This window comes from Odocoileus virginianus, chromosome 12 (assembly GCF_023699985.2).
Source record: "Odocoileus virginianus isolate 20LAN1187 ecotype Illinois chromosome 12, Ovbor_1.2, whole genome shotgun sequence".
Taxonomy (NCBI): domain Eukaryota; kingdom Metazoa; phylum Chordata; class Mammalia; order Artiodactyla; family Cervidae; genus Odocoileus; species Odocoileus virginianus.
Genome location: NC_069685.1, coordinates 20,649,441 through 20,670,571, shown reverse-complemented (window position 1 = coordinate 20,670,571; position 21,131 = coordinate 20,649,441). Strand labels below are relative to the sequence as shown.

Here is a 21,131-nt window from a genome sequence, read left to right as displayed (position 1 = left end):
TTCTCTGAGGATTCTGACTCTAGGGGAAGGTAGCTGCTCTGTACAAAATCTGACTCTTCTGAGACTAACATGAGGAATATGCTGCATTTTGCAGAGAGTAGCCATGATCAATGTTCAGCCATGAGAGTGAGTCAAGTGGGATAACCATTTCCTCTGGAGCCTGTGGATGACTAGAGGCCCTTCTGAGACCTTTCCAAATTCCTGTGTGTGCGTGCTAAGTTGCTTCAGTCATGTCCGAGTCTGTGTAACCCTATGAACTGTAACCGGCCAGGCTCCTCTCTCCATAGGATTCTCCAGGCAAAATATTGGAGTGTGTTGCCATGCCCTCCTCCAGTGGGTCTTCCTGACCCTGGGATTGAACCCACATCTATTACATCTACCTGCACTCGCAAGTGGGTTCTTTACCACTAAAACTATTTGGGAAGTGCATTCCAAATTCCTGCCCCCCCAAATCATCAGCAATATAAAATGATTGTTTGCTAGTTTGGGGGACAGTTACTTATTCAGCAATAATAACCGGAGCAGTCTCACAATCAGATACCCTTATAATAGTGAATTATATGATTTATTTTCTTGGAAGTTTCCTAAATATAACAATATCTAATATAATAATTTCACTACCTTGCAAAGTCTGTTGTATGTGAATTTGAAAGATTAACATTGTCAGATCACTAGTGTTCTTAAAGTATACATACAGGCTTGACACTGCCATTTCTGAGCAAATGAACAAGCCAGGGTCCTTGAATCACAGCTGGCACAATAAGCTGTGATCATGAGCTTGGTGGTGAGAGTTTTAGAACTACCCTTGAGTAGGAATGCAGAGAGGCTTGACAATACTAGACTGGTCATTGATAAATTACCTGAAATATGCTCTAAAACACCAAATATATTTAGTTCCCTAAATTTTGTAGGATAAATGCAAGTGAAGGAAGGCAGGAATCCAGATTGGGCTCAATCTCTGCTATGAATCACTGCCCCATCTAATCTACTAAAGTGCCACAAAACTGACATCTCTCAAGTGACAATTTCAATCTCAGTACCTTAGGGCACTCTGGCAACCTAAGGAATAACTGTCATACTTTCAATACTTACCCTCAACAGAGTTTGAATGCTTAAATAAACCAGAATTTCCAAATAGCTCATAGTCTTAGTTACTGTCTTCTTTAGCTGAGACAGATACTCTATAATGTATAGCTATAGTATTTTTTAGGAATACTTTTGTACTGTCATAACCATGGAATACAGTAACTCTAGGTCTTAGGGTGATTAATTAATCTTTAATAAACTTTGCTTAATGATTGGTTCCAAACAACAATTTTGATAGAATTTCACATGAATGTATGATTTAGAAACTTTTCTCAGCGAGTTTTCCTTTTAAAAAACCCAACTGCAAAACAATAATTTGATACTAGTAGTGCATAGATTTCCTTCTAATAGTATTTTATTTGATTCATAATAGAAGAAAAATCCATAAAATAGCTTAATAAAGAGGGTGGCCCACAGATGTTTCTCAGACTTAATCATTTTTAAAAAGCCCCCTTTAAAAAATTAATTTACCTATTTTAATTGGAGGCTAATTGCTTTCCAATATTTTGGTGGTTTTTACCATACACTGACATGAATCAGCCATGGGTGTAAATGTGTTCACCCATCCCCAAACCCCCTCCCACCTCCCTCCCCATCCCATCCCTCTGGGTTGTCCCAGTACATAAATAATGATTACTGCTTCATTTTTAGCTTGGGTCAAGAATTTTAAAAATTTAATGCCTAACAGAAAAAGAAAAACTATATAATTTTATTTATAATTGTGCTCCATGTAATATTTTAAACTACATAAATAAATGAATTAAAATCATAAAGAATTCATTAGAGCTATAACTTTGAGGATATCCATAGTATATTTTGTATGTGTAAAGTATAATACAGAAGATCAATTCCATTTCCTGGCTATTATAAACAGTGCTGCATGAGACAAGTGCTCGGGCCTGGTGCACTGGGAAGACCCAGAGGGATGGGGTGGAGAGGGAGGTGGGAGGGGGGACCGGGATGGGGAATACATGTAAATCCATGGCTAATTCATTTCAATGTATGACAAAAACCACTGCAATGTTGTAAAGTAATTAGCCTCCAACTAATAAAAATAAATGGAAAAAAAATAAAATAAAAAAAAGAAATATCACATAAAAAAAATCAATTCCATTACTGTAAATCAAAAACTAACAAAAACTCCATTTGTTTTCTAAGTTTAAAAAAAAAAAAAACTGAAATTTTTGTTTTCTGTTTGTATTTGCATTATCTAGAATAACATTACTTATGCAATCATAATAAGGTTATTTTATTATCTAAATCATTGAGACTCTTGCTTATAGTGGAAATAGAGTAACAGGTACCAGGTTTACTTTTTTGTCTGAAAAAAAAAAAATCCCTGCAGCTGTTTTAAAAAAATCAAAATTCATTAAAGAATGATTTTCAACACATTGGTCATCAGGTAATGGAAGACAATGCTTTCTAAGAGATGGGGAAAATAGGTGAAATCTACAATTGCCCCAGCTTCCTGATTTGACAGTCCCTAGGATGAAGTGAGCTAGTGCTAAAGAATCTAGCTGTCAACACAGGAGATTCTGGAGACACAGGTTTGTTCTCTGGGTAAGGAAGAGTCCCTGGAGAAGGAAATGGCAACCCACTTCAGCATTCTTGTCTGAAAAATTCCATAGACAGAGGATCCTAGCAGGCCACCATCCATGGGGCCGCAAACAGTCAGACACAACTGAGAGACAAAGTAGGCAGGATGCAGCACAGTGTCCCAAGCAGAGTCCAGTGGATATAATGAAGCTTAAAGTCCAGGAAGACTAAGATAGTGAAGGTTCTCAGGAAAGAGTTCTGGAGAGGAGAATGCTGCAGACAGAGAAGCTGAGATTTCAAGATGGTCCTCCTTGAATTTTCAATACAGTACTAATCAGCCTATACCTCTGAAGAAACTACAAGAGACTGGAGAAATAATCATGCAAGAGGATTAGAAGTAGCAATAACCAGTGCTCACACATAATCAAGAGCATTGTCTATTCTTATAAGCAAGGCCGGGAAATGTACTTCTATGGAATGAATATGTGTGTTTCCCAAAAATTCATATATTGATGCCCTAACTCCCATTGTGATAGTACTTGGAAGTGAGGCCTTTGGGAATTAATTATAGTTAGATGAGTTCATGAGGGTAGGACTCTGGTCTGATTGAATTAGTGCCTTCATAATAAGAGACAGCAGAGAGCTTCCCCTCTTTCTTTCTCTGCCATGTAAGGATACAATAAGAAGGTGACCAACTGCAAGCTAGAAAGAGGGCCCTCACCATTTCCTGATCATACTAGCACCTAGATCATGGTCCTTCAGCCTCCAAGATTATAAGAAAATAAATTTCTGTTTTTTAAATATCCAGTCAATGGTATTTGGTTATGGTAACATGAGCAGACTAAGATATTTCCTAATGACTAAAGTATTAGCAAGGGTACTTAGAAAGACCTTTCCTCAGAAATCAGAAATAATTAACACTAGAAAGAGTAATGCTTTTGTTCTATGTAAAAAATCTTAAAAACAAGGTACAGAAAGACCAAACAAAATTGAATAGTTTAATTGCATACCAGAAGAAAGTTAAGAATATCTGTAGGAATATAAAAAAATATCCAGTAGCCCACAGGGTAAAACTTACAGTTCCTGGAACCACATTAACAACTATCAAGCTTGCAAAGAAGCAAGGATATATAACCCAAAATAAAGACAAAAATTCAATCAATCAAAATCAACTCTAATATTTATCAAGATAAACCACACTCTGGCACATAAAAATGTCTCAAAATTTGGAAGGATTTAGTGATACAAAATACATTTTCTAACAACAATGAAATTAAATTAGAAGTCTTTAATAGAAATATCAACTATTTGAAAACTAACACACTTAAAAAATAACCTGTGGAGCAAAGAAAAATTCAAATGAGAACTGAATGTCCAACACAAATTTGTAGGATGCCTCTGAAGCAGTACGGAGTGGGAGGTATCTAGCTCTGTATGTGTATGTTGGAAAGAGAAAAGGTCTCAAATCAAGAAATCAAATAAGAAGAGCATGTTAAATACAAAGTAGTCAGAAGAAAGGAACTGACAAAGTCCAGAAATCAATGCAAAACAAAACATAAAATAGTGAATTTCAATGAAATCAAGTTAAGTTCTTTGAGAAAGATAGTATTAATAAACCGTTAGCAATATGTATAAGAAAGGAATAGAGGAAGACTCAAATGACCAATACTTAAGAATAAGAGATGTGCCAAAACCTCAAATTATGTAGATAATAAAGCAATATAATAAGTAAATATTATGAAAAACTTTGTCAATAAATTCAAAAATATCGATAAAAATCTATGAATTCCTTAAAAGATGCAAATTGCCAAAATTCAGTCAAGAAAAAAAGAGATAACCTGAATATTATAGCAAGTATGAAAAGAGAAAACATGAATTTATAGGTAAAACCATTTTTGTGAAGAAATCTCAAGGGATGGATGGATTCATTGGTGAAGTCTAACACAAATTTAAAGAAGTACTACCAATTCTACAAAAATTAATCTGGAAAATCAAAAAGAATGAAATATTTCCCAATTCACTCTAAGAAACCATCATTGCCACAAAGTCCAAAGCAAACAAAGACATTACCAGAAAAGAAAACAATAGGCACATAGTCTTTATGATTGCAGATTTTAAAATAGTAATAATATAATATATTATATATATAATCATTATACTGTATATATTATATAATTTATATACTAATTAATTAAATATTAATAATATGTGCTTAATTATCTTTAGCATTTTGCATCAATTGAAATGTGACCAATAATATGTAATATAGATTTAAGGCAAAGAAGTAGGGTGAGGAATAGGAAAGATACCGCATGTGATGGTTATTTTAAGTATCAATCTGGCTAGGCTATGGTACCCATTGTCTGGTCAAACTCTAATTTGTATGTTGCTATTAAATTATTGTGGAGGTATGATTAACATTTACAATCAGTAGATTTTAAGTAAAGCAGATTACCCTTCATAATGTGGATGAACATCTTCCAATGAGTTGAAAGTCCTAAGAGCAACATCAACTCTTAGCTGGTTTTCTAGCTGGTAGACCTGCTCTACAGAATTAAGACTTGACAGCTCCCATAACTGTGAGATATTACCCTTTAATAATCTCTGTATCTGTCTACATACTTATTTCTGTTTCTCTGGAGAATCATAACACAATTTCTTTCTTTATCTGCAACTAAAATGAATTATATTCTAGAAATTTTTTCATCTTTTATATTACTTCATTCAAACAATCCCTATAATTCATTGCATAGATTACGAAAAGTGAAGATAGATATTCTTACTTCAGTAGACAAAGGAAAGAGATGATGTTACTGACCATGGCAATAGATTATGTGAACCATCATCTCAACAGTTCGCAGTTTACCAAGTCTAGTTCCTATTTAGGAATGAAGGTTTTGCCATTCTGTTACTACAGAAAACACTGCAACACTATTCTTTTGGTATTTATGTGAGGGAATGTGTGTGTGTGTATATATATATATACACACACACATACAACATATATAAATGAAAATTATTTTATATATAAGAAATAAATATATAAATATATTTATATGTGTTAAGTTTAATTCAGTTGTTCAGTCATGTCTGATTCTTTGCAACCTCATGGACTGAGGCACACAAGGCTTCCCTGTCCTTCACCAACTCTCGGAGCTTACTCAAACTCATGTCCATTGAGTCGGTGATGCCATCCAACCACCTCATCCTCTGTCATCCCCTTCTCCTCCTGCCTTCAATCTTCCCTAGCATCAGGGTCTTTTCAAATGAGTCAGCTCTCTGCATCAGGTGGCCAAAGTATTGGAGTTTCAGCCTCAACATCAGTCCCTCCAATAAATATTCAGGACTTATTTCCTTTAGAATGGACTGGTTTGATCTCCTTGCAGTCCAATAGACTCTCAAGAGTCTTCTCCAACACCACAGTTGAAAAGCATCATTTCTTTGGCGCTCAGCTTTCTTTATAGTCCTACTCTCACATCCATACATGCCCAATGGAAAAACCATGTATCTTTGACTAGTCAGAACTTTGTCAGTAAGCAATGTCTCTGCTTTTTAATATGCTGTCTAGATTGGTCACAGCTTTTCTTCCAAGAAGTAAGCATCTTTTGATTTCATGGCTGCAGTCACCATCTGCAGTGATTTTGGAACCCCCCAAAATAAAGTCTGTCACTGTTTCCATTGTTTCCCCATCTATTTGCCATGAAGTGATGGGACCAGATGCCATGATCTTCGTTTTTTGAATGTTGAGTTTTAAGCCAGCTTTTCACTCTCCTCTTTCACTTCCATCAAGAGGCTCTTCAGTTCTTCTTCGCTTTCTACCATAAGGGTGGTGTCATCTGCATATATGAGGTTATTGATATTTCTCCCAACAATCTTGATTCAAGCTGTGTTTCATCCAGCTGGGCATTTTGCATTATGTACTCTGCATAGAATTTAAATAAGCAGGGTGACAATATATAACCTTGATGCACTTCTTTCCCAATTTGGAACCAGTCCGTTTTTCCATGTCCAGTTCTAACTGTTGCTTCTTGACCTACATACAGATTTCTCAGGAGGCAGGTAAGGTGGTCTGGTATTCCCATCTCGTTAAGAAGTTCCCACAATTTGCTGTGATCCACTCAGTCAAAGGCTTTAGCATAGTCAATAAAGCAGAAGTGATGTTTTTCTCAAATTCTCTTGTTTTTTTCTATGATCCAGTGGATGTTGGCAATTTGATCTCTGGTTCCTCTGCCTTTTCTAAAACCAGCTTGAACATCTCAAAGTTCTCAGTTCATGTACTGTTGAAACCTGGCTTGGAGAAATTTAAGCATAATTACATCATTAGTTGATATAATACACAAATATATTATATATCTTGATATCAAACTGAATAAATTATATTGGATTTGTGTATGTTATAACTATTACTTGCTTATATCATATAATATCTCTTAAACTTGTTTTGGTTTAAATATAAAGGAATTATACACAATGTAAACTAGGAATTGTATTTTCTACTAGTACAAATAATAAATGATACAAACTACCATTCTTTATCTCTAAAAAACCAAACCATTACACTAGATTCACTAATTTATTACAGTTATAGAATTCATCTTTTCATTAAACATAAAGTAGGAAATAATAATTTTGCTATCCTACACTACATTTATGTGGAAAAAATGTGTTATTATTTAGTATGCTATTTTCTCTGGATAAATTTCATTTCAAGGAATTTCCAGGGCAAGGATAATGATTTTCTGACATCTTCCTCAATAGGAGTACAGCTTCTACTATTAAACAAATACCACCTGCACACAAGAAAAACACCTTGTTAAATGGAAAATACAATAAGATCCAATAACATCATTTCTTTCCATGTACACATTTTGTACTTAAAAATGTATATTGCCTAATTATTCCTAAGTAATTGCTCCTAATTGAAAACTTTTTGTTTAATAGTGCACATATTACTTCTTTTGTCCTTGTGACAAACCAAAATTGATGTATTGAACTAAGTTTGGGTACCTGGTTCTTGTACCATTACAAATCATGAGTGTGGCCTTGCAAGAAATGCTATAATATGTGCTTCTATGAAAAGAATCTCATAAAGAGTATATATAAATTTGAGATGGGAAAAGGCAACTGAGTATGAGCTTGCAAAGTATTATGATTGATGTTAATTTAAATCCTGTCATTGAGTAAATTTGATCACCTCTTCAATGAAGCATTTTCTAACTTCCTAAGGAAGAGGTAATTACTCTCCCTCTGTGCTTTATAAAAACATTTGCTCTATATTGTAATTAGGCCACCCATACACACACATGTACACACACACACACACACACACACACGCACACACACACACCATCAGACTGTCTTCAAGGGTTGGGACTATATGCCTTACACTTGTCTGGGAAAGCATATGAGGAGGAGAGGAAAGGTGAGAAAAGAGGAAGGATATCCAGTCTTAGAAGTCACTTTTTATTTGCTGTCAGCAGGGTCCACAATTCCATAAAGGAACTTCATAATGGAATCTAGACTCCACAAAATTTGACACTGACTTTGTCAACATTCAGTCCATCAATTACATGTTAGCTGTGCTTCCTTTCCCAGAGACACATGTACATATTTAATCCACACCCATGATTTACCTTGTTCTATTTTCAAGTTTTTTTTCCCATTTTGATATCTTACAGTATTTTCCTATCTTGATATTTTGCAAAATTGCTTCTTTAGAAATGTTACTTCTATTACAGATGTTCAATAACACATCACCAAAGAAATATTAGCTCACAAAACAAGAAAAAATTAATCCTTCTATCCAGGGGTAGTTCTAACTTCAAAGGGTTTTTATTTATATTTGACCAATATTTGTATTGCTGTTATCCCCAAATTAATCACCTCAACATTTATTGATCAATAGATTAAAATGAAAGTTCTAAACATATTAATTTAAAAGCAACTAATAAAGTGTTAATAATATAAGTCATTTGGTTGGTATCCCACACAAATTCTTGCAAATTTCTTTCTCAAAGTTTCACTTTTCTCAAACTTGAAACTCACTGATTTCACCTAAAATGTATTTCATATTCAATCAGTTCTCCTGTGTGTGCTGGTTCTGGGGATGGTGTTAAGACACATTTTTTAATGTAGATCCAAAATTTAAGATCACTTTTATTTCTTTTCTCCAGACTCCAGTGGATTTCAAATGATATATATGTGAAAGGGAATGGGATGGAGTGTAAAGAGCATTTGAGACTCATTTTAATAGATTTATTCCAAATGTTCCCTTTTCAAAGTAACAAGCTTATTTTCCATATGTGTATGTAAGTGCTCCAGAATCTCAAATTGGAATGGGTCAGTTGTCTGCTGAGATTATTTTGATACATTCACTCCATCTTAATGCCCTTTGGCCACCAAACATCAGTGGGCCAGTTGGTAAATTTTATTTTCTATAGGGCTTCATTCATCCCAAATGAATGGGAGATATGTAAGCTCATCTGATGCAAGTGAATGAGGGATATATAAGTGCAATGGCATGTGCTGCTTTCTAAATCAGTCATACATTTATAGTATAAAATTATCTAGATGCAGAATGGATACAAAAGTAGGGATGTTGAACCTAAACTTGGAAGGGATAAAGACATCATCCAGCATAATTTTCAACCCTCAAATATCTATTAATTCTTAAATTGGATCATTTCTGTAATATTCAAAATTTGACATTTAATCTGGTCTAGAATAATATTAGAGCTAGTAGATATTTACAGGTTGTTTATTTTATACCTTTAATTTCTTCGAATAACACGGTGTTTTCTGCCTTCTAATTCACAAGCAGAGATTTTACCTTTCAAAACCTTACATAAAATTGATATTGCTATTAATTCTTTAAAATGGCTGGATCTTTTAATAGTTGTCTAAGAGTAACAAGTTTTACTAAAAAGAATAAAGGGCTTAGAAATGGATTATGTTTGAATTCTGACTCTGTCACTTACTAATTCTGGGATATAAGCAAAGCGATTTAAAACTCTCAGTATCATTTTCCTTCTTGTATTATTGTAGTAATGCCTAATTACATAATTCAAAAGGGACAGATAAAAATATTAGTACCAACATTTTTGGACTTCCGTGGTGGCTTAGACAGAACCTGCCTGCAATGCAGGAGACCCGGGTTCGATCCTTAGGACACGAAGATCCCCTGGAGAAAGTAATGGCAACCCACTCCAGTATTCTTGCCTGGGAAATTCCATGGACAGAGGGGCCTGGTGGAGTACAGTCCATGGAGTCACGGAGAGTCATACATGACTGAGTGACTAACACATATGCTAACATTTTTAAAGTAAGTAAACACTGTTCACATGTTAATGACAATCATCTGGCATATTATGAACTGAATGTGGTTGAAGAACTATATTCTCAGTGTTTTTTAATCTCACTGGTCTGTTTGGGCTTAACACATCCAAGGCAGTTGAAAGAAAGTGAAAGTGTTAGTCATTCAGTCATGTCCAACTCCTTGTGACCCCATGGACTGTAACCCACCAGGTTCCTCTGTCCATGGAATTCTCTAAGCCAGTTTTTATATTGCTATATATATATCAATTATATTATCAGTGTTAATTTTCTAAATTTCTTGCCTATAAAATGGTGGTTTCATGCCAAAAGTCAAAAGATGAGAAGATCTAAGACAGGTTCCCTACCACTTAGCACTCTCCTCCTTAAAGGGGAGTTCCACTCAGAGTAAATCATGTCATGGGACCCCTGACCCTAGCTCCAGAGCTGTGGCTCAGTTTGCCTGAGAAAAGCAGCAGACCTTCAAACAAAAAGCATTTAAACTTTTCCTAAAGGAGATGACTTCATTTACCTTAGAATATGTTGTAGTTCAAAATGAAGGCTTGCAGAGGTTGTGGTTAAAGGCAACTGAGGTGAAATTGATAGCTATATTGATGATATAAGCTAAACCATAGGTCAGCTAATTTTCAGAACTATTAACTTTAAACAATCAAAAATGTGGGTAATAATAGGTAAAACTCAAAATAATTTGAAATCAGTCTAAGTTTTGAAATTTCCTCACTATACAACTGCAACAAATAATGATAACAACAGCAAAGCAACAACAATAATGGGATAATGCCAAACAAAACTTAAAACAAACTGGACATAATCTATCTAAAATGCATAAGATGTCACCTGCAAACAGTGAGAGTTTTACTTCTTCTTTTCCTATCTGGATTCCTTTTATTTCTTTTTCTGCTCTGATTGCTGTGGCCAAAACTTCCAAAACTATGTTGAATAGTAGTGCTGAGAGTGGGCACCCTTGTCTTGTTCCTGACTTTAGGGGAAATGCTTTCAATTTTTCACCATTGAGGGTAGTGTTTGCTGTGGGTTTGTCATATATAGCTTTTATTATGTTGAGGTATGTTCCTTCTATTCCTGCTTTCTGGAGAGTTTTAATCATAAATGGATGTTGAATTTTGTCAAAGGCTTTTTCTGCATCTAATGAGATGATCATATGGTTTTTATCTTTCAATTTGTTAATGTGGTGTATTGTATTGATTGATTTGTGGATATTCAAGAATCCTTGCATTCCTGGGATAAAACCCACTTGGTCATGATGATTGATCTTTTCATTATGTTGTTGGATTCTGTTTGCTAGAATTTTGTTAAGGATTTTTGCATCTATGTTCATCAGTGATATTGGCCTGTAGTTTTCTTTTTTTGTGGCACCTTTGTCTGGTTTTGGTATTAGGGTGATGGTGGCCTCATAGAATGAGTTTGGGAATTTACCTTCCTCTGCAATTTTCTGGAAGAGTTTGAGTAAGATAGGTGTTAGCTCTTCTCTAAATTTTTGGTAGAATTCAGCTGTGAAGCCATCTGGTCCTGGGCTTTTGTTTGCTGGAAGATTTCTGATTACGGTTTCGATTTCCTTGCTTGTGATGGATCTGTTAAGATCTTCTATTTCTTCCTGGTTCAGTTTTGGGAATTTATATTTTTTTCTAAGAATTTGTCCATTTCTTCCAAGTTGTCCATTTTATTGGCATATAGCTGCTGGTAGTAGTCTCTTATGATCCTTTGTATTTCAGTGTTGTCTGTTGTAATCTCTCCATTTTCATTTCTAATTTTGTTGATTTTGTTCTTCTCCCTTTGTTTTTTAATGAGTCTGGCTAAAGGTTTGTCAATTTTGTTTATCTTTTCAAAAAACCAGCATTTAGCTTTGTTGATTTTTGCTATGGTCTCTTTTGTTTCTTTGGCATTTATTTCTGCCCTAATTTTTAAGATTTCTTTCCTTCTACTACCCTGGGGTTCTTCAATTCTTCCTTTTCTAGTTTCTTTAGATGTAGATTTAGGTTATTTATTTATTTTTTTACTTTTTTCTTGTTTCTTGAGGTAAGCCTGTATTGCTATGAATCTTCTCCTTAGCACTGCTTTTAAGTGTCCCATAGGTTTTGGGTTGTTGTGTTTTCATTTTCATTCGTTCCTATGCATATCTTGATTTCTTTCTTTATGTCTTCTATGACTTGTTGGTTATTCAGAAGCGTGTTATTTAGCCTCCATATGTTTGAATTTTTAATAGTTTCTTTTCCTGTAATTGAGATCTAATCTTACTGCATTGTGGTCAGAAAAGATGACTGGAATGATTTCAATTTTTTTGAATTTACCAAGGCTAGATTTATGGCCCAGGATGTGATCTATGCTGGAGAATGTTCCATGTGCACTTGAGAAAAAGGTAAAATTGATTGTTTTGGGGTGAAATGTCCTATAGATATCAATTAGGTCTAGCTGGTTCATTGTGTCATTTAAAGTTTGTGTTTCCTTGTTAATTTTCTGTTTAGTTGATCTATCCATAGTTGTGAGTGCAGTATTAAAGTCTCCCACTATTATTGAGTTATTGTTCATTTTCCCATTCATACTCATTAGCATTAGCATTTCCCACTCATACTCATATTGTGGTGCTCCTAAGTTGTGTGCATATATATTTATAATTGTTATATCTTCTTCTTGGATTGATCCTTTGAGCATTATGTAGTGTCCTTCTTTGTCTCTTTTCACAGCCTTTATTTTAAAGTCTATTTTATCTGATATGAGTATTGTGACTCCTGCTTTCTTTTGGTCTCCATTTCCGTGATGATCCTCCACATAGAAAACCCTACAGATTCTACCAGAAAATTGCTAGAGCTAATCAGTGAATATAGTAAATTGCAGGATATAAAATTAACACATAGAAATCCCTTGCATTTGCATACACTAACAATGAGAAAACAGAAAGAGAAATTAAGGAAACAATACCATTCACCATTGCAACAAAAAGAATACAATACTTAGGAGTATATCTACCTAAAGAAACAAAAGGCTTATATATAGAAAACTATAAAACGCTGATGAAAGAAATCAAAGAGGACACAAATAGATGGAGAAATATACCGTGTTCATGGATTGGAAGAATCAATATTGTGAAAATGAGTATACTACCCAAAGTAATCTTATAGATTCAATGCAATCCCTATCAAGCTACCAATGGTATTCTTCACAGAACTAGAACAAATAATTTCACAATTTGTGTGGAAATACAAAGAACCTCGAATAGTCAAAGCAATCTTGAGAAAGAAGAATGGAACTGGAGGAATCAACCTGCCTGACTTCAGTATCTACTACAAAGCCACAGTCATCAGGCACTATGCTATTGGCACAAAGACAGAAATATAGATCAATGGAACAAAATAGAAAGCCCAGAGATAAACCCATATACCTATGGACATCTTACCTTCAACAAAGGAGGCAAGAATATACAATGGAGAAAAGACAACCTCTTTAACAAGTGGTGCTGGGAAAACTGGTCAACCACTTGTAAAAGAATGTAACTAGAATACTTTCTAACACCATACACAAAAATAAACTCAAAATGGATTAAAGATCTAAATATAAGACCAAAAACTATAAAACTCCTAGAGGAAAACATAGGCAAAACAGTCCCTGACATAAATCACAGCAAGATCCTCTATGACCCACCTCCCAGAGTATTGGAAATAAAAGCAAAAATAAACAAATGGGACCTAATAAAACTTAAAAGCTTCTGCACAACAAAGGACACTATTAGCAAGGTGAAAAGACAGCCTTCAGAATGGGAGAAAATAATAGCAAACAAAGCAACAGATAAAGGATTAATCTCAAAAATATACAAGCAACTCCTCCAGCTCAATTCCAGAAAAATAAATGACCCAGTCAAAAAATGGGCCAAAGAACTAAACAGACATTTCTCCAAGGAAGACATACAGATGGCTAACAAACACATGAAAAGATGCTCAACATCACTCATTATCAGAGAAATGCAAATCAAAACCACAATGAGGTACCATTATACGCCAGTCAGGATGGCTGCTATCCAAAAGTCTACAAGCAATAAATGCTGGAGAGGGTGTGGAGAAAAGGGAACCCTCTTACACTGTTGGTGGGAATGCAAATTAGTACAGCCACTGTGGAGAAGAGTGTGGAGATTCCTTAAAAAACTGGAAATAGAACTGCCATATGACCCAGCAATCCCACTCCTGGGCATACACACCAAGGAAACCGATCTGAAAGAGACACGTGTACCCCAAAATTCATCACAGCACTGTTTATAATAGCCAGGACGTGGAAGCAACCTAGATGCCCATCAGCAGATGAATGGATAAGAAAGCTGTGGTACATATGCACAATGAATATTACTCAGCCATTAAAAAGAATACATTTGAATCAGTTCTAATGAGATGGATGAAACTGGAGTCCATTTACAGAGTGAAGTAAGCCAGAAAGATAAACACCAATACAGTATACTAACACATATATATGGAATTTAGAAAGATAGTAACAATAACCCTGTATGCAGGACAGAAAAAGAGACACAGATGTATAGACAGACTTTTGGATTCTATGGGAGAAGGCGAGGGTGGGATGATCTGAGAGAATGGCATTGAAACATGTATATTATCAAGTGTGAAACAGATCACCAGTCCAGGTTGGATGCATGAGACAAGTGCTCAGGGCTGGTGCACTGGGATGACCCAGAGTGATGGGATGGGGAGGGAGGTGAAAGGGGTGTTCAAGATGGGGAACACATGTAAATCCATGGCCAATTCATGTCAATGTATGGCAAAACCCACTACAATATTGTAAAATAATTAGCCTCCAACTAATAAAAATAAATGGAAAAAAAATAAAATGCAGAGGATGTATTTATATGCATACAACAATTTTTTTAAAATGCATTCTATATATGTCAAATAGAGAGTTTACCATTGTAGAAACAAATGAGCATAAACCTGACTTTTTTTTTTTTTTTTTCAATTTTGCTGGGAAAAAATATCTGAGGATTAGTTGCATGAAAAAAAGTTTCCTGCAATGATACTTATTAATAAAGGAGGCAAATTTTTGAAGGGAAAACACTAGGACCCTTTTAAAGGAAGTGGCAACCCACCCCAGAAATCTTGCCTGGAGGATCCCCATGGACGGAAGAGCCTGGCAGGCTACGGTCCATGGGGTCGTGAAGAGACACGACTGGGTGGCTTCACGTTTACATTTTTCCGTTTTTTTCAATTTAAGAGAAAATTTGGGAATGCGGAAGACCTAGGTTCGATCCCTGGGTTGGGGAGATCTGGAGAAGGAAACGGCAACCCATTCCAGTATTCTTGCCTGGAAAATCCCATGGACAGAGGAGCGTGGCCGCAAAGAGTAGGAAACGACTGAGCGACTTCACTTTCTTTCACTTTCAATAGTTTTCAAGTGAAAGTGAAATCATTTTACCATCTGAGCCGCCATAGAAGCCTCAAATAGCTAAAGGAAACTATGGCTAAAGGCATAAAGGAGGATCTGAATGCAGTGCCTCATTGACAAAAAATGTGAATAAATAAATAGGAGTTATAAAAACAGAAGTGAAAATTCTAAAATTTAAAAGTACAATAACTGAAAAGAAAAATTCATTAGAGGTGTCCAACAGTAGATTTTGACTGGTAAAAGAAAGACCTAGCAAGCTTGAAATTTGATTAATAGAGATTGTATGATATGAAGACTAGTGAGACAACAGTATTTTTTAAAAAATGAGCAGAGCCTCAGATAAACAGGGGATGGCATTAAATGCACAAACATTCATTAGAGTACCATAAGCAGGAGAGTAAAAATTAAAAAAAACTTTTAAAATTTCATGATGACCATTAATTTGCATATCTAGGGTGCACAACAATTTCCAAATAGACCAAGACAAAGAAATGCATGAGGAGACACATCATAGTAAAAACGCTGAAAGCTAAAAACAAGGGAAAATCTTCATAGCAAAAACAAAAACAAAAAACTATCATTACAAAGAAATCCCAAAAATATTATAATAGTTATAGCAATATATTACTATATTATACATATTATATTATATATTACAATATATTATATTATTATAACTGTTATACTAAGATCATGACATCTGGTCCCATCACTTCATGGCAAATAAGTGGGGAAACAGTGGAAACAGTGATGGACTTTATCGTTTTGGCCTCCAAAATCACTACAGATGGTGGCTACAGCCATGAAACTTTTTAAAAGACTCTTGCTCCTTGGAAGAAAAGTTATGACCAACCTAGACAGCGTATTAAAAGGCAGAGACAGGGGGCTCGTGGGCGGGGCTTTGGGCGGCTGCAGCCGGCTGACCTTCCGCGGGTCCCCGGTGGTCTGGGTCCGCGATCCCGCCCCGGGGGGTGGAGACGCGGGCGGTAGATGGGGGTCGCCTAGACCTCAGTCTCAGTCTTTAGTACAGCTCCAGCCACGCCGACGAAGATGGCGCCCTGGGTGCGGACGATGGGGGAGAAGCTGAAGTAGCGTCTGCGGCTGGACGACTGGACGTGGGACGCGAGATCTGTCGCCAGTACCCGCTGTTCTGCTTCCTGCTGCTCTGCCTCAGCGCTGCCTCCCTGCTCCTCAACAGGTATCTTCATGTTTTAATGATCTTCTGGTCGTTTGTTGCTGGAGTTGTCACATTTTACTGCTCATTGGGACCTGATTCTCTGTTACCAAATATATTCTTCATGATAAAATACAAACCTAAGCAATTAGGACTTCAGGAATTGTTTCCTCAAGGTCGTAGCTGTGCTGTTTGTGGTAAGGTGAAATGTAAGTGACATAGGCCTGCCTTGCTACTTGAGAACTACCAGCCATGGCTAGACCTGAAAATTTCTTCTAAGGTTGATGCATCTCTCTCAGAGGTTCTTGAATTAGTGTTGGAAAACTTTGTTTACCCCTGGTACAGGGATGTAACAGATGATAAGTCCTTTGTTGATGAGCTGAGAATTATATTACGGTTTTTTGCATCTGTCTTAATTCGAAGGATTCACAAGGTATATATTTATAATGAGAATTTGGGAATTTCTATGCTATATGTTGGAGAAGGAAATGGCAACCCAGTCCAGTATTCTTGCCTGGAGAACCCCACGGACAGAGGAGCCTGGTGGACATACAGTCCATGGGGTGGCACAGAGTGTACCTGACTGGAGCCACTCAGCACACATACTGTATGTATTCATTTTGTTCTTTACCTTTAATTTTTTTAGATTAAGAGATGAATGGATTACTATTGATTACTTCATCAATTTTGCTTTCTTTAATGTTTGGATATCTTGGGTTTTAGCGATTAGAGATAAAAAGACAACTGTAGAAAAAAAGTCATTTCCTTGTTAGATGAATTTACTAACTACATGGTAATGATTATGATGCTTTAAAAAAATTTCAAGCCATATTTTGTTTAAGGTTTTACATATGTATATATGGGCTTCCCTGGTGGCTCAGAGGTTAAAGCGTCTGCCTGCAATGCAGGAGACCCAGGTTCGATTCCTGAGTTGGGGAGATCCCCTGGAAAGGGAAATGGCAACCCACTCCAGTATTCTTGCCTGGAGAATCCCATGGAGGGAGGAGCCTGGTAGGCTACAGCCCATGGGTTCGCAAAGAATCAGACACGACTGAACGACTTCACTCACTCATTCACTCACATGTATATATACTTAACTGTGTTGACTATAGACACAAATACTTATCTACTGCCTTGTCAGTTCTATATATTGAACATACTGATAATAAATTTGTGATCTGCATCTCTGCCAGTAATAAATAAAGATAAATTCTTGTTAAATGTTTCTATACCTATTTGAGAAATGAGCAATACAATCAACCACTGTAGCAAACATATGCAAACAATTATGAATAAGTAGTTCACAAAAGAAAAATATAAAAGTGCCAGTTAATATTTGAAAATATGTTGTCTTTTGATGAGATACCATTCTTTTGCCTATCAGGTTGGGAAAAAAAGGAATGATAGTGTTTAGCAGTGGTTAGAAACAGGCAAAGCAAGTACACGTTCAAATTGATATAACTTACCCTGGAAGGGGGTTTGGTAATCTTTATTGAAAGACTTAAAACTGTCTCTACTCTCAAGTATAATTCCATTTTTTTAGTATATTTTAAAGAAATAGAGTGGAAACATGTATATTCAAAGATTCATTGCAGTATACCTTATAATAAGGAAGACTGAAAAGGAAAACTGATGTCCAATAACAAGATTGTTGGTTGATTGAATATAGTACATGTTAACTATGAAACCTTTTTGATAGTGTTTGTGATTACTTGCTTTCATTTAACATAATGTTTGCGATGTTTTCACTTTGCATAATATTTTTGAGGTCTATTCATGTTGTCCTGTTGTACCTGCGTCAGTACTTATTCTTTTTTATGTCTGAATAATATTTCATTGTATGGATATGCCACATTTTGTTTATCTGTCTGTCGTTGGTGGACATTTGGATTGTTTCTACCTTTTGGCTGTTGTGAATAATGCCACCATAGGATTTGTGTACAGGGTTTTTTGTGGGGAGAATGTGTATGGAATATTTGTTTTTCTTTCTCTTGATTTTACCTATAAATGTAATTACTGGGTCAGATGGTTTATGTTTAAACCATTTTTTTGAGGAACTGTCAAAGACTGTTTTCCTAAGTGAGTGCACCATTTTCCATTCCCACCAGCAGTGTGTGAATCTTGATTTCTCCACATCCTTGCCATAACTAATTATTATTTCACTTTTTGATTCTAACCATGCTAATGGACATGAATTCATATCTCACTGTGGCATTGATTTGCCTTTCCCTGTGGCTGATGGAGCTTCCCTGATAGCTCAATTGGTAAAGAATCTGCCTGCAATGCACAAGACTCCAGTTCAATTCCTAGGTTGGAAAGATCCCCTGGAGAAGAGGGATAGGCTACCCACTCCAGTATTCTTGGGCTTCCTGTGTGGCTCAGCTGGTAAAGAATCTGCCTGCAATGCGGGAGACCTGGATTCGATCCCTGGGTTGGGAAGATCCCCTAGCAAAGGAAAAGGTTACCTACACAAATATTTGGTCTGGAGAATTCCATGGACCGTCTAGTCCATGGGGTTGCATTGAGTCAGACATGACTGAGTGACTTTCACTTCACCTCATGGCTGATGATGTTGAGCATCTTCTTAGATGCTTATTGGCTGCCATTTGTATATCTTTTTTGGGGGGAGAAATGTATATTAACATTTTTGGCCCATGTTTTAAACTGAGTTGTTTGTCTTTTAATGACTGAGATATATGAGTTTATTATCTATTCTGGATATTATTTCCTTCATTAAATATATGATTTCCAAAAAAAAATAAATAAAAGGCAGAAACATTAATTTGCTAATAAATGTCCATCTAGTCAAAGCTATGTTTTTTTCCAGTAGTGATGCATGGATGTGAGAGTTGGACTGTAAAGAAAGCTGAGCAGTGAAGAATTGATGCTTTTGAACTGAGGCATTGGAGAAGACTCTTGAGAGTCCATTGGACTGCAAGGAGATCAAATCAGTCCATCCTAAAGGAAATCAGTCCTGAATATTCACTGGAAAGAGTGATGCTGAAGCTGAAATTCCAATACTTCGGCCACCTGATGTGAAGAACCGACTCATTTGAAAAGACCCTGATGCTGGGAAAGATTGAAGGCAGGAGGAGAAGGGGACAACAGAGGATGTAGTGGTTGGATGGTATCACTGACTCAATGGACATGAGTTTGAGTAAACTCTGGGAGTTGTTGATGGACAGGGAGGCCTGGCATGCTGTGGTCTATGGGTCGCAAAGAGTTGGACATGACTGAGTGAACAAACTGAACTGATAACTGTTATAGTTAACTTCTCATCAGAAACAATGGAGGAGAGAGTAGTGGGTAAATACATGTGAAGTGAAAAACAAAACAAAGCAAAACTATCAACCTAGAATCCAAGTCCAGCTTGACTCTCTTTCAAAAAATTAAGACAAAATAACATCCCAGATATACAAAAATTGAGTGAATTTGTTGCTAGCACACTAACAACCAGAAATACTAAAGAAATTTATTCAGATTAGTAGTAGATCCAAGCAGCAATTTGAATTCACATACAAAACAAACAGCATCAGAATGGTGATTAGATAATTTGTTGTTTTTGTTTTCAGTTGCTAAGTTGTGTTCTACTCTTTGTGACCCAATGGACTGCAGCAAGCCAGGCTTCCCTGTCCTTCACTATCTCCCAGTTTGTTCAAATTCATGTTCTTTGAGTTGGTGATGCTATCTAACCATCTCACCCCCTCTCCCCATCTCCTTTTGCCTTCAGCCTTTTCCAGCATCAGGGTCTTTTCCCTTGAGTTGACTCTTCACATCAGGTGGCCAAAGGATTGCAGCTTCAGTTCCAGCATCAGTCCTTCCAGTTAATATTAGGGGTTTATTTCTTTTAGGATTAATTGGTTTGATCCCCTTACAGTGCAAGTGACTTTCAAGAGTCTTCTCCTGCTCCACAATTCAAAAGCATCAGTTCTTTGGGGTTCAGCCATCTTTATGTCCAACTCTCACATCCATACATGACTACTGGAAAAACCATAGCTTTGATTCTATGAACCTTTGTCAGTAAAGTGATATCTTTGCTTTTTAATCCACTCTCTAGCTTTGTTATAGTTTTCCTTCAAGGAGCAAGCATCTTTTAATTTCATGACTGCTGTCACCATCCACAGTGATTTTGGAGCCCAAGAAAATAAAAGCTGTCGCTGCTTCCACTTTTTCCCCTTCTATTTGTTATGAAGTGATGGGATTGGATGTCATGATCTTAGTTTTTATAATGCTGATCTTTAAATCAGCTTTTTCACTCTCCTCTTTCACCCTTATCAAGAGGCTCTTTAGTTTCTCTTCACTTTCTGCATATCTGAGATTGTTGATATTTCTCCAGGCAGTCTTCATTCCACCTTGTCATTCATCCAGCATGGCATTTCAAGTGTTGTACTCTACATATAAGTTCAATAAGCAAGGCTATATACAATATACAGCCTTGTCTTGTATACAAGACAGCCTTATACAGCAATATACAATATACAGCCTTGATGTATTACTTTCCCAATTTGGAACTAGTCTGTTGCTCCTTGTCTGGATTTAACTGTTGCTTCTTGACCTGCATACAGGTTTCTCAGGAGGCATGTAAGGTGATAGTCTGATATTCTCATCT

At 36.1% G+C, this 21,131-nt stretch overlaps 1 non-coding gene across 1 annotated transcript; it reads left to right on the top strand.

Annotated features, from left to right (window-relative positions):
- The first annotated feature begins 17,388 nt into the window (after nt 1-17,388).
- TRNAC-GCA (transfer RNA cysteine (anticodon GCA)) lies at nt 17,389-17,461 on the top strand. Its single transcript has one exon. It is a non-coding gene; the product is annotated as a tRNA-Cys (tRNA).
- The last annotated feature ends 3,670 nt before the right edge of the window (nt 17,462-21,131 follow it).